The sequence below is a fragment of the Camarhynchus parvulus genome, chromosome 2 (assembly GCF_901933205.1).
Source record: "Camarhynchus parvulus chromosome 2, STF_HiC, whole genome shotgun sequence".
Lineage (NCBI taxonomy): Eukaryota > Metazoa > Chordata > Aves > Passeriformes > Thraupidae > Camarhynchus > Camarhynchus parvulus.
In genome coordinates this window covers 110,824,326-110,836,701 of record NC_044572.1, presented here as the reverse complement: position 1 = coordinate 110,836,701, position 12,376 = coordinate 110,824,326, and the positions used below count along the sequence as shown (strand labels likewise).

The window sequence follows — 12,376 nt, the reverse complement described above, 5'->3', positions numbered from 1 at the left end:
ATAAATACAGGTTACTTCTATGAGGTGTATTTTTTAAAGATGAAGGACTAGCTTTTCCCACAGTAGCATCTCCAGCTACTTACATGCCATAAACTTGCAGAAAGTGACATTTAGCCATAATTGCAGAACTTCAAAGTACTTCACATTCTTTGCAAGCTTTTGTGCAGAGGTTTTTTCAGCACTTTAAATGCCTCCAGAGAGAGATATTATACGTAGGAAGATCTAAGATACCTCTTGCCATCCAGAAAAGACAATTCTGCTGCCATAAAAGGAGGAATTTAAGCTGGAGTAAATTAAGCTGGTGTATTGCTTTGTAACTCAAGTAATATTGACACTTGATCTATGAAAGCAGCCTCCTTCTCATCTATTTTCTCTGAAGCAGAATGAGTTAAATTAAAAGGCACAGAATCCTATTTTTGTATTTTTAGAATTGCATCTAGAAGTGCTTCCAGCTGTTTTTTTTTTTTTTCCAGATCTACTTGCTGGAAACTAAGGTGGCCAGACAATTCCTAGAAAAGAAATTAAAATTGTGAAATGAGGTTTGTAACTCCACATAGTTTCCATAAACTTCTGAATACTGTAGATTCTATTTTTAAAACAGGTGGGTGTATGAAGCCAAATTTATGACAGAATTCATCTTAAGACAGAGGTACATGTATGTTTATGTGTTGCAGGGCAAAAAGAATGAGAAATCCTAATGACGCTACTTTTGTGTCACTCCTAACATGAGGCAACACAATAACCTTAATGATTTCTTTGTTGCTTCTTGTGCACTTCGAGACCAACCTCAGACAGCCCAAAAAACCAGAGCTTCTCAACTAAATCCACAGATGTACCCGCAGAAGGAAGTAGTCCATCTAAGGATGCAACTGAATTCTTGTACATAGGTTCCTGCTTTAAATATGGGGAATTCATGGAACTTTTGGAGAAAAATGACACAAATACAGCCTTACCCAAACATTTCTCACAGGGAAAGGGAATACTTTTCTCGCAGAACTCTTCACAAGCAGCAGGTCTCTATTTCAAGAATGCAATTCTGAAGATTACTGAAAAACTGCTGGCTTGGAAAGCACCTCTTTCCCCTCAAAAACACAGACAGAAGGTCTTTCATCAAATATCTTGCTTCTGTCCTTCTTGCAGTTCTCTCTGTGCCTTGTCTAGAAATGCAACTATTCACCTTTTCCTCTTTTCAAGGGTCATATAGATCCTCTTTCTATCACAGCATAAAGAATGAAAAAGCAAACCCACAATATTTTACTGCCTTCTTTCATGCAATCTAGCTAGACCTTTATGACCCCAGCTACTTGTGATCTCAGGCTCACAGTTCTGCAGCCATCAAAAACCTGTAGAGAAGGCATACAGGTATATACACATAGTGGTCAGTACTATCATGAAGTAACTGGAAGGGGAAATGTTATGTCTTTTCATACTCTTTAGACTAAAGGGAAGATGATGAATAATGTTCTTGTAATTTTCCAAAAGGGAAATGATGCCCAAATATTTTACCTTTCATTTCCCAAATTGCTGGGGTTTTTTCCCCCAAAAATGCCTTTGCTGTAGTTAGACAAATACATCTAATATGTAATAGTAAAGAGTTAACAGTAAAACAAAAAATCAAGCCTCATTTCAAAAAGAAAAAATCATGGGTTTAAACATGACAGAGGGTTTATAAAGAATTACGTATCAAACTCAATAAAGAGCTGTACATAGACACACAGAAACACAGCACAAAAAAGTACAGAATTTTAGACCTGAGAAAACAATCAACTGGGTATAAGAGGTATCATATGAGGGAATAATGCTTGAGATTAACCTTAGGATTTTCATTTCAGAAAGAAGTACTGAAGACACATCATGAAGAGGTTAAAAAAAGGCAGTAAGATGTGCGTGAAAGGGCATGTTATGGAGGAGCATAGTGGCAAATAGCAATATCAAATTACTGTTAGCAACTGGATTTCTCCATTAATCAAAGCGTGCAATGAGTACTCTGATCCACCTACCAAAAATCAAAAGGTTTAGGGTTTTTCTAAATTAAGAAAACTTTGCAAACATAAATAGCATTGAAAACATGGAGAATAATACAATATATAATCACTGATCATTAAGATCAGCTCTCCCTTTGGAGGTTAGGTAAGTTATTTAATGTAGTGAAAAGGAAACCTGATGAATGAAACAGATTAATAAACTGAAATCAAAGCAATTTTAATTAAGACACCCCAACGAATCAGCCTAGACAACATCACAACTGCATAAGACAGTAAGTTGTGAAAAGAGGCATATGATGAACTATTACTAATAATGCTTAAGAATTAACTAGCTGAAAGACTAATGACACAGTGTAGAAAGAAACTGTCTCCTTGTGCATTCAGTTATCCAGGTAGGTCCTTTCTTATCCCAGTGAGCTTAAATAAAATGAGAGGTGATCATCATCAGATGCTGTCATGATTTCTATACACTATGCTTGGAAACGCCTCTAGCACAGTTGTAGTATGCTTCCTCCAATAAAACTCCTTCACGAGTGTCACTGTATTCAACAGAGGAGTTGCTCCAGCTGAAAAAGCATCAGAGTGGGTATTTTTGCATTTAGGTTAATGGAGTTGCTTAGTTTAGGAACAGGGAGCCCTGCCAGGAACTGAACCCCTGGGAGGGCCCTATCTTGCCCCATTCATAACATGTCAACCACACCAGCTTCTCAGCACTGTAAACCGAATTTGCTCTTGCATCCATTTCTCCAGCTGACTTTGAAAAGACTACTGCTATGTTTTACCTTTTTATTTTGTACATTTTACCTTTGCATTTTGTGTCCATAAAGAAGTAAACCACATAACTCACAGAATGATAACAAAGGCACTCCAGACATTAAAAGCCGTAGAGACAGAGATCTGATGCTGACTTTTACTCAAAGTCTATCTTCAGAGAGGAACTCTACACATGCATCACCGCATGTTTTGTTACTTGAAAAAAACTGCATTGCACTGACCAACTCTTCACAGAAATGATTGCCATTTGATAACCAATTAAACAGTTGTGAGAAGAACTGTTTGTGAATTCTGCTGCATTCAGAGAGGTACAGCTGCGATACCAACTGCTAATGGATACAGGCAGACAGCTGCGAGTGAAGAAACCTAGAGCTGCAAGACAACTGTAAAGCTGATGATTTTCCCCTCCTTTTTCACTTGAAAAAAATCTGATTAGCATAGATTAGTTCCCAAGGCCTGTTTATAATATCTATAAAATTATAGGAGATAGAGCAAAGCTCTTTCAAGCATAATTCTAATGACTTTACTTCTTTAGGGGTCAAAAGCAAGTCAAAGAAAATCAATGCCCATTTGTGTCGTTGAAGCTGAAGCATACAGTTCATTATTCAGAACTGTTAAAAGAGTCCATCAAAACATTTTGGCATACAGAGAAACTAGAAAAAACTATCTCACATAATTATGAATGAATATATATTTAGAAAATGCAAAACAGCAAAGTATTTTAGAAACAATTCTGTAATTAAGAATCAGTGCTTTATATTAAGACAAATATTAACAGCTACATTAAGTATGAATATCAAAATTTTAAAATAATTTTAAATATTCCCAAGTTCCTAGTATTATACCAAGTTCTTAATATTATACCCATTGAAATCAATGACATTTTTACACTAAATTCAAAAATTGCAAAATAGTCTTTACACCAAGAAAGAATCAGAGGACACAATTACTATCACTCACGATAGTCTGTCATTTGTACAAGATGATGAAATTTCCTTTAGTTTTTGACAGAAAGCAGAAGAAATATGAATGTCATAAACAGCACTCTCATTCTCGCTTCTTTATGGTTAGCTCTTTTTAAAATAAATTTAATACAAAAAGTGGAAGGGAAAAGGCATGTGGGTTTTTTTTTACTCAAATAGCTATTATTCACACTTGAACCTTGAATAATTTGACCAAAAAGCAATATAAAATTTACTTAAAAAGCCATTTCTAACATCTTCAACATGAAACCAAGTACACTGTTCACTATTTGAAAAAACACATTGAGAATGAACAAAAAATAAAATAAAGCCAAACTTCAGAATAAGCTGGTGAATAAATTGTTCCTCCTCTGGTGTTATCTCAAAAGCTCCAAGCAATGAATACTTCAGAAGTGCTTGATGTTTGCCACTTTAAAAGCACATCTTTGAACCAAAATCTCAATCAACTAAGGAATGAACACCCAAATCTAAGAGCAAGGAACAAACTTCATAGAAAAAATTAAAAATTCATCCCTGTTCCAGATGATAACCACCTGCAAAACTGAGCAATCAATCAATTGCACCCACAGCATCCCTTGAAGCTGGGAGTTCTTTCACAGACTCAGTATCCATGCCAGTTTCAAAGCAGTAAAGTACCAGTGCCTTCACTGAACCACATCTTACACAGGAATTTCAGGGGCTATTGAAAAGCACCCTGTGAACACTAGTGGAGGACTTTTGCTCTACTCCAAGTTTTATTCCACACTGGGAACATCCACTGCCACCCTCAGGGTATGACTGTTTCAGCTGTGCTCAGCTTTTGGCATGGGGGACCTCTTGCTTTTCACAGCAGAAGATACAGCACAGCCTTTCATACATCATCCATTCCTTATCTCTGAAGTGCCTGAGTGGCACAGCAAACTGTGTCCAGCAGTTTCATTTATCCATGTTCTGGCCTCATGTGCAAAACCTTAATCCCAGTTTATAGAACATTTATTTATGTTAAATAAATAAATTTATTGTATATATGTCAATATATGTAATAAATATATGTCAATATATGTAAATATATGACATATATGTAATAAATAAGTATATTACATATATGTCATATATGTCAGTCAAAACTGTTGCTACTCTCACATAAGTATCACAGTGAAGAACTTTTATGGTTTTGCCCAACATTACCCAAAATAAACCAGAGAACGAATCGTAAAATTAATCTCATCCCGAACACTCTTCTTGATTAGTTTTCCTCTACTCATTACTTTAATAAATTGAAGAGAGCAAATCCCCAGGAAACAACCCAGCCCTTGGCTGCTGCAGCACCAGCTCCATCACACAACAGAGTGTTCCACCTCTTTTGGCCAATTCCAACTAATTATTGAAGAGAAGGCTTAGAGTCTCAAACGACAGTGACAGCCACAGCTGAAGTGTGCAGTGGAAAAAAGCTTTGTTTCTGTATCACATAGTTCCCCTTCTTCATAAGGGATAGGCACAACATCAACTAAATCAATCTCTCAAGATGAATAATAATTTCCTCCTTGGATAATTAAATACATGTGTGAATTTCCCTGGATGTGTCTCCACTGCATTCCCTGGTGTTGATTATAGCTATATCTTTGAGACATGACCTGTTTTAAGTTCTGTATTTTTGGGTTTTTAATGTATGCTTTCTCTCTTTCCTCTGATCTGCAACAGGAACGCAGAAAATCTAGGTTGGCCACAACAACAGTAAGGCTTTCTGACTCTCCCAGTTATGGCAGACAAAACTGAGCAAATACAGAAGTTTGTCTGTAATAATGCTGAGCCAGTGGCACAGCATACTGCCAGAGGTACAGGCTGATGCAGCAGACTCCTGTTGGGATTCAACCCAACCACATTTAGGCCTCTCTCTGGAAACCTGAACTGAAAGCACAGCCTTAGGAAGGGCTAAGAAACATGACAAATTAAATCCTTTTGATGTTTCTTATCATTCACAACAACACTTTAGCTTTTTAACAGTGAATACAAGCAGACCTGGTGATGACTACCAGAAAGAAATAATGACATCTCAGGCAGAAGGACCAGCACTAAGTTACAAGAATGAAGAAATGGTACTTGAGAACTTCAGAGGGAAGAACTGAGAGCAGATTACAGCTCTTGCTTGTTTGTCTTAATATTCAATCTAAGATGAATATATAGAAATTGCACACTCAACTGGGTTGGGCTGACTAGAGAAATCACATTTAATTGTTGGTAGTTTTAATTTTGCTTACAGGTCTTTCTGTCAGTTCACAAAAGCTATGCCCAAAAAGCATGACTGCGAAAACATGAAAAATTAGGAAAGAACAACAGCTTCTGAGCTTGCCCTGAAATTTCTGAATCAAGGTCAACAATCTTCTCTAGAAAAGAGATTTACATAGAATTAAAACAAAAATGCATAGTATAAAGTTGAATATAACATACTTTGGAAATGTCTGATTCAAAAGATACAAGCCAAGTGGAATACACAACATTAAACAGGATTCTAGAATAGCCTTACAATGAAGTGTGTGATACCCACTCCTGAATTTTTAAAATTAAGAACTACATACATTGTAAAATAAAGTATTGATATGCAGGAAGGCTTTCTGATGAGTACCAAATAAAAGATAAAGAAATGTGTGAAGGTAAAGGAGGTTGATTAATATCTTAAAAGTGGATGTTTTTAATGATGCCTTTAAGATTGCAAGTCTTACCTTCCCCTTTCTGATTTTCTCACAGAAAAAACAACATTTTGCTTCTGTGACTTTTTTTAAACTCTGTTCTTTATCCACGTAAAAGAGAGGAAACCTGACTGTAAGTGAAAGTCTAGAGCACCATGTCCTTTAATTCAGTGATGGGAGCCTTCATTAGATTATCTCATAGCTATGGGACAAGATATGGCAGAAGCCAAATGATAAATCATTAAATTATATTTTCTTCTTCTCCAGGCAAAGAGTGAGTATAGCATTAGATTAGTTTGAGAGACTAAAAAGGAAGAAGTCTGCAATATGCATCACCAGTGACAAAGCTAATACAATTTTTAAACCCCGTTTATTCATATAATCAGGCAAAAGCACTTACTTATGCTAACTGTGGAAACCTCGAATGTAATACATAGCCCAAATGAATTCCAGATTAGTGCATGCTTCAGTGTTTCATGTTCTCCCTTGCACATGCCTAGTGAAAGCCTGCCACTCTGCAACAGAGGAAGGAATTACTACAACAGAACCACAGACAGACTTTGCCAGAAACTATACTTTTTTTTTATATGAGGCAGAATAAGCTGAGTATTTTAAGTAATGGATAGGTTTGCATCCCACTGTCTAGCAACAGTTATTCTAATTGTGTTTCACAGCTTCATCAGAGAGACAGAAATATGAACATTCTCCATAAACTGCACTGAAACAAATGACACTCCCTTCAGGCAGATCACCTTCCACCATTACGGGAAAGGATTAGTTTATCTTTCAGCTATAAACTTGAGTTAGCTACACATTCACCATACTGACATCCTAATATTTTTTAATCTTATCATGTCAGTCTTGCATCTACGTAAAAATGTGTATTTCAGTGCATAAAAAGATCTCCTGCTGCTGACAACTCAAAGTGCATTAACCTGGGAAGCCTTGAGATTTCCACACACACCCACACACTCCTTTCAGTTCAGATCTCACTGATTAGAGAACAAAATATCCAAAACTCAACAGACATTTCACACACAGTGGCATTTCTGCAGAAACATACGTTTCCAACACTTTAACTTTTACTTTCATCACTATTAGCAAGTTATTTTCCCAAGTTATTTCCTGCACACATACCATGCCCAGTGCCCCTGCTGAAACTATCACATTCCCTGAAACTGAATGAGCTCCTAGTGAAACATCAGAGCTTAGCTGTAAATATGTGTAAATACTTTTATTCTGTGCCACTTTCATGTTAGAATACAACATGCATCAAGGTCACTGTAACAGATTGCAGTTTTCAGGCTCATAGAGAAGATACTGAGGGAATCAGTAACAGCAAACTTAACTAAGCAATGTCTAAAGTTCTGCCTTCTCTCAGACCTGCCCAGAACTCACATCTCTATTCCCTGCATTTCAGAGTCAAGTCTTTTCTCAGGTACGGGAAGGCAGGCAGCTCAGCTTAAACGCTATCACTGAAAGGGGAACAGAACTCGTTCTTTGCAGTGTGACCGGTCTGCTCTGAGCTCTCCCAGTTTTCAGCTACAGATTACAGCCCCATGGGCCTCTTCCTTTGAAGTGGAGTTCCTCTGAGAGAAGAATTAGTCCCCTGCCTGCAACCTGTCCTCCATACACTGAAATAAATTACAGTCAACTTTTCCCTTCATTGCCATGTCAAGTGTAGCAGTAAACATCCACAGGCTAAAAGCAAACAAACAAGGCTGGACGAACCATAACCTTACAGCAAGAGCATCTCAAGGAAGGACACCAGGCAGGCATAAGAAAGTTTAGGGCATAAAAATTAAAACTCCGGGTTCACTATTGAATCCTTAAGTGCGTATGAAAGGCTAACATGCTTCTTGCCTCTCCCACAAGAAGCACTGATGGAAAGCAATTAAGGGACTCCTACAATTTAGTTACAGCTCAGCAACGAGGAGAAGGCATTTTATATTATGAAATGCCTGAAAAAAAGGCATCATCTCTTACAGTTGCAGAAGTGGGAAGCATTGGGACACGGAGCTTCCTCCCCGGCTATGCACCGGAGCACCGCACCAGCAGTCCGCCCGCGGCGGACTCCGGCAGAGTTGGAGCGGGGCTCCCCTGCAATCCTGGCCACCAATGCCCCGCGCCTCAACCCCCGAGAACTGCTGCTGACGCCGCCGAACATCCTGCCTCCGAACCGGCAGCAAGCGACCACCAGCTGCAAAAAAAAAAAAGTCACTCGAGAACGAAGGAAACGCAGCGAAAAGGAAGCAAGAGCTTACTTGCCGATACAGCACCGCCGGACGACCTCCTCGCAGCTGTGAAACGCTGTGCCGCTCGTCCTTCTCCCACCGCTCCGTGCTAGTTCCAAAATAATTCCTCCGGGCGCGGCCACATCCCCAGGCTCAGCCGAGGAGCGCAGGGAGCCCGGCCGCCTCGCCCCCCCGCCCGGTGCCCATGGTGTCAGCCACAGCCCGGCAACTCGCGCTCCTTCCCGCCGGCGCTACCTCGGGGCGGGCCGCCGGCTAACACGGCATCGCACCCCGGCCGCCGCCGCCGGCTCGAACTCCGCCGCCGCGCTCAGGGGGAGCGTGGGGCTCCCCGCGCCCTTCCCGGAGACGGAGTGGGGGCGCCGGGCGGGGGCGTGCGGGGAGCAGCGCCGCCCCTCCGCGGCGGAGAGCGGCCAGGGGAGGCGAGGCGCGGCGAGGCGAGGGGAGGCGAGGCGGCGCGCCGCCGCCACCGCGGCCGCAGCCAGGCGCGGCGATGCCGGCCCCGCCCGGGACCCCCGCCCGGCCCCCCCGCCGCTCCCGGGGCGCTCCGTAACGCCGCCCCGCTGCCGGCGCCACCAGATCCGGTGACGCGCAGCCCTCCCCCGGGCCGGCCCCCGTGCCGGAGAGGGGCGAGCGGGCGGCGAGGCGGGAGCCGGGAGCCGCTTCCCACGGGCAGCGGGAGGGTGAGCTGGGACCACCGGGTGAGCGCGACCTCCGGCGCGCAGGGACAGCGCGGTCCTGGGCGCGGCGCCCGAGCTGCCAAGCCGCCCGGGGGAGGCGGTGTTTCCCGGGCCGCGGGAGAGCCCGCTCGCCCGGAGCCCGCGGAGCTCTCGCCGGTCCTAGGGAGCTGCGGCTGCCCGCTCACCCCGTGCCCGGCAGGAAAGTTATCCGCCCCCCTCCTGCCTCACTCTGCCTCCGCTTTTGCTCAGCTGCCCGGGCTGTCCTTTCTGCCAGCTGTGTGACGGGGTTTCGGCTGGCCGCTCGCCAGAGGGAACGTACATCGACCCCACACCCCACACCCCCCGTGTAGGAAAGAAATTTGGTGCCGGTTCTATCACTTTGCCTGGCTGGTTTGGCGCGGCAGCAGCGCTGCCTTCTCCCCGCCCCGTCTCTCAGCCTCTAACCCAGAGCCCGGTTCTGCGGCGGCCACCGCCACCGGCGTATAGCCAGCGCCGCTCCTCCGGGCTGCCTCGGACAAGGAGGGTGTCCAAAGGGAGCACAAGGAGTGAGGGACGAGCTGCCCAGTGCCTCCGGAAAGCCCTGCATGGTCCTCGCCCTCCTGTTCCGCACGTTCGTGCTTCCAGCAGAGCGCCCGGCGCCCTGCCGGAGATCCCCGCAGGCATGGCCCTCCCCGTCGGACAGCGCTGCAATGACACGCTCTAACGCAGCTATCAGTCACTCGCACAGGCACACCCATGTATATAATGCATAAATATGTATGTACTCGTATGAACACACCCCCGTATGCACAGGCGGCCGCCGCGGGGAAGCCGCATCTCTGACGGGGGCCGCCAGAAGTCGACCTGCCGCGGCGCAGGCAGGAGGAGAAGTAACGCAGCAGGAAAAAGCAGCAGGAGAGAGAGCCCGACGGGAGCCGCCGCCGGAGCCGCCTCTCGGCACCGGGCTCGCCGCCCGCCGGCGCTGCGGAGAGCTGCGGGCAGGGAATCCCTCTGCGCCTCCTCCGTGCGGGGGAGAGCCCGGCTGTGCTGGGGCTTTTGCTGAATTGAGTGCGTGGAGCAGCAGTGGTCTCACCCGCATGCTCTGGGACCCTCCTGCTCGTGGGAATGTTTCTCTGCAGTTAGGCTGAGGTTGTCAGGGAGGGTGGTCACAATTAAAAGTTCGCTAAAAAGGAGATTGAGCTTTGCTTTTCTGTAGGTCCTCCGACCGCGCTTTTCCCTTCAACTTCTTTAGGCTTCTTGTGGTTTTTACGGGCATCTTACAGTAAAGGGCTTTTCTTCAACCAAGCTGGCACAAACAAAAATATTTCTGTTCCTTATGCACTTTTTATAAATATTACCTTCAAAAATGTACAGTGAGCTATTGAGGGAGGAAAGGATTAAACAGACAGCTTCATGCAAGTTAAATGCAAACCTAAGACAGTTGCTCTGAAGAATGAAGCTAACTGTTGGGCTGATGAATGCATTAGAAAATGCAGTGGTAAGTTTCATTCCTAATTGAACAGATTTGTACTTCAGTTCTCATCTTGAGGTACAGATCTTTGTCTTTCATTGTTTCTTAGTATTGAATTGATGTCAACAGTTCTTGATAGCTAGAAACTAACCAAGCTATTTGTCCTGTTGTGGTTCTATTGAAAGATTGAATCGTTTGAACAGATAGTTCTCCTGACAAGATTGAAAAAATAAATTATTAAAACGATACATATATGAGGACTGGGATGATTGAAATACACGTCTGAGAATTGAAATAGGTGAAATGTAATAAACTAAAAACTAATCGAAGAAGTGAAGTGAAACTATAACCCTCTTTTCTCATGCCCTGCTGACAAAGTCAACACCCAAGAGAGACATTTTTAAACAAAGTGGAAACAAATAATATTTTATGATCTTTTAGTTACTTTGTCTAGAGTCAATCCCACGTTAAAATTCCTGCAGGGGCAGCCTCCTTAGTTTTCATTATCAAAGTCACCTATAGATTAATCAGTACATATCCTGTTCCCCCATCTGTAGGAAGATCTGTCATCTTTCATGGAGACTTCCCACTTCATTCTTTGTGTGATGATGAAGAGTGGATAGCTCAAGCAAGAAAGGAAATTTAGTTTCACAAGAGGAAGCTGTTCTATTTTAGTGCAGTATCTTTCGAACCATTCCTACATTTATTAAAATACACATATGTTGCAAGTTTCATTACCACTAAGAATATGCTGAAGTCTAGCAAGCCAGGTGAAAAAAGTGCACAGTGTTTTTTATAATTATCAACCACATTGTATGAAATAAGTGTGCATTCCAATTTTTACACACAAAGTGGATGTGTAAAACTGTAGAAGGCTACATTTGTGTTGTATTTTTGCTTCAGGTAGCACAAACACAACATAAGATTTTTACATATACAGAAATCAGATGTCAGATAAACTGAAGATGTAGTCAACAACATGAAGCAACACTTATAGTCAGACCAGGTGAGCCAGAATTGTTTTTGTGTAGTATGGAGTATATTAATTAAGAAATTTCACATAATAATCTGATGTTAGGTTGGCTTCTGTTTCAGATTCTTCAGCTTCAGCAGCCTGGCACCACTCAAGTCACCAACAAGGATAGAGTGACAAAAGAGGAACAGCATTAAAATGGAAGAAATAGAGGCTAAGCATGAAGATAAATTGTCATTGTTTAAAAAATATGAGAATGAAAGGAAGAATTTTACCCACAAAGCAAGTAAGTGATGCCCTTGGTAAAACTGTATTGACTACCTATCAGCAAGAGATTGTAGGGAGAATGGTAAGGGGGCACAGTATTCCCCAATGAGTTGCAGCTGGGGTCAATTAAGAACAAGTGGCGTATACACCTGTAAGCAATTAAATACAAGGACCATAAAAGGGTGGAGTCAGCCAAGGAGCCGGAGTAAGAGTCAGAAGCCTGCAAGAAGCAGAAGGAAGATTGTCAGAGCCAGATGAAGACTGCAAGAAGAGCTAGGAGAAGGCTGCCCAGAAGATGACTGCAAGAAGCAGAGAGGGCTGCAGCGAGGACCAGGAGAGTCCCAGA

General features: G+C 42.8%; 1 protein-coding gene across 1 annotated transcript in view; it reads right to left on the bottom strand.

Moving 5' to 3' along the window:
• The window catches only part of SNTG1 (syntrophin gamma 1), a 318,609-nt gene extending 309,544 nt beyond the window's left edge, over positions 1-9,065 (bottom strand). Inside the window, exon 1 of the mRNA XM_030971023.1 lies at positions 8,673-9,065. The gene's annotated coding sequence lies outside the window, so the exon portion shown is untranslated. The remainder of the gene's footprint in view (positions 1-8,672) is intronic.
• Positions 9,066-12,376: the final 3,311 nt, after the last annotated feature.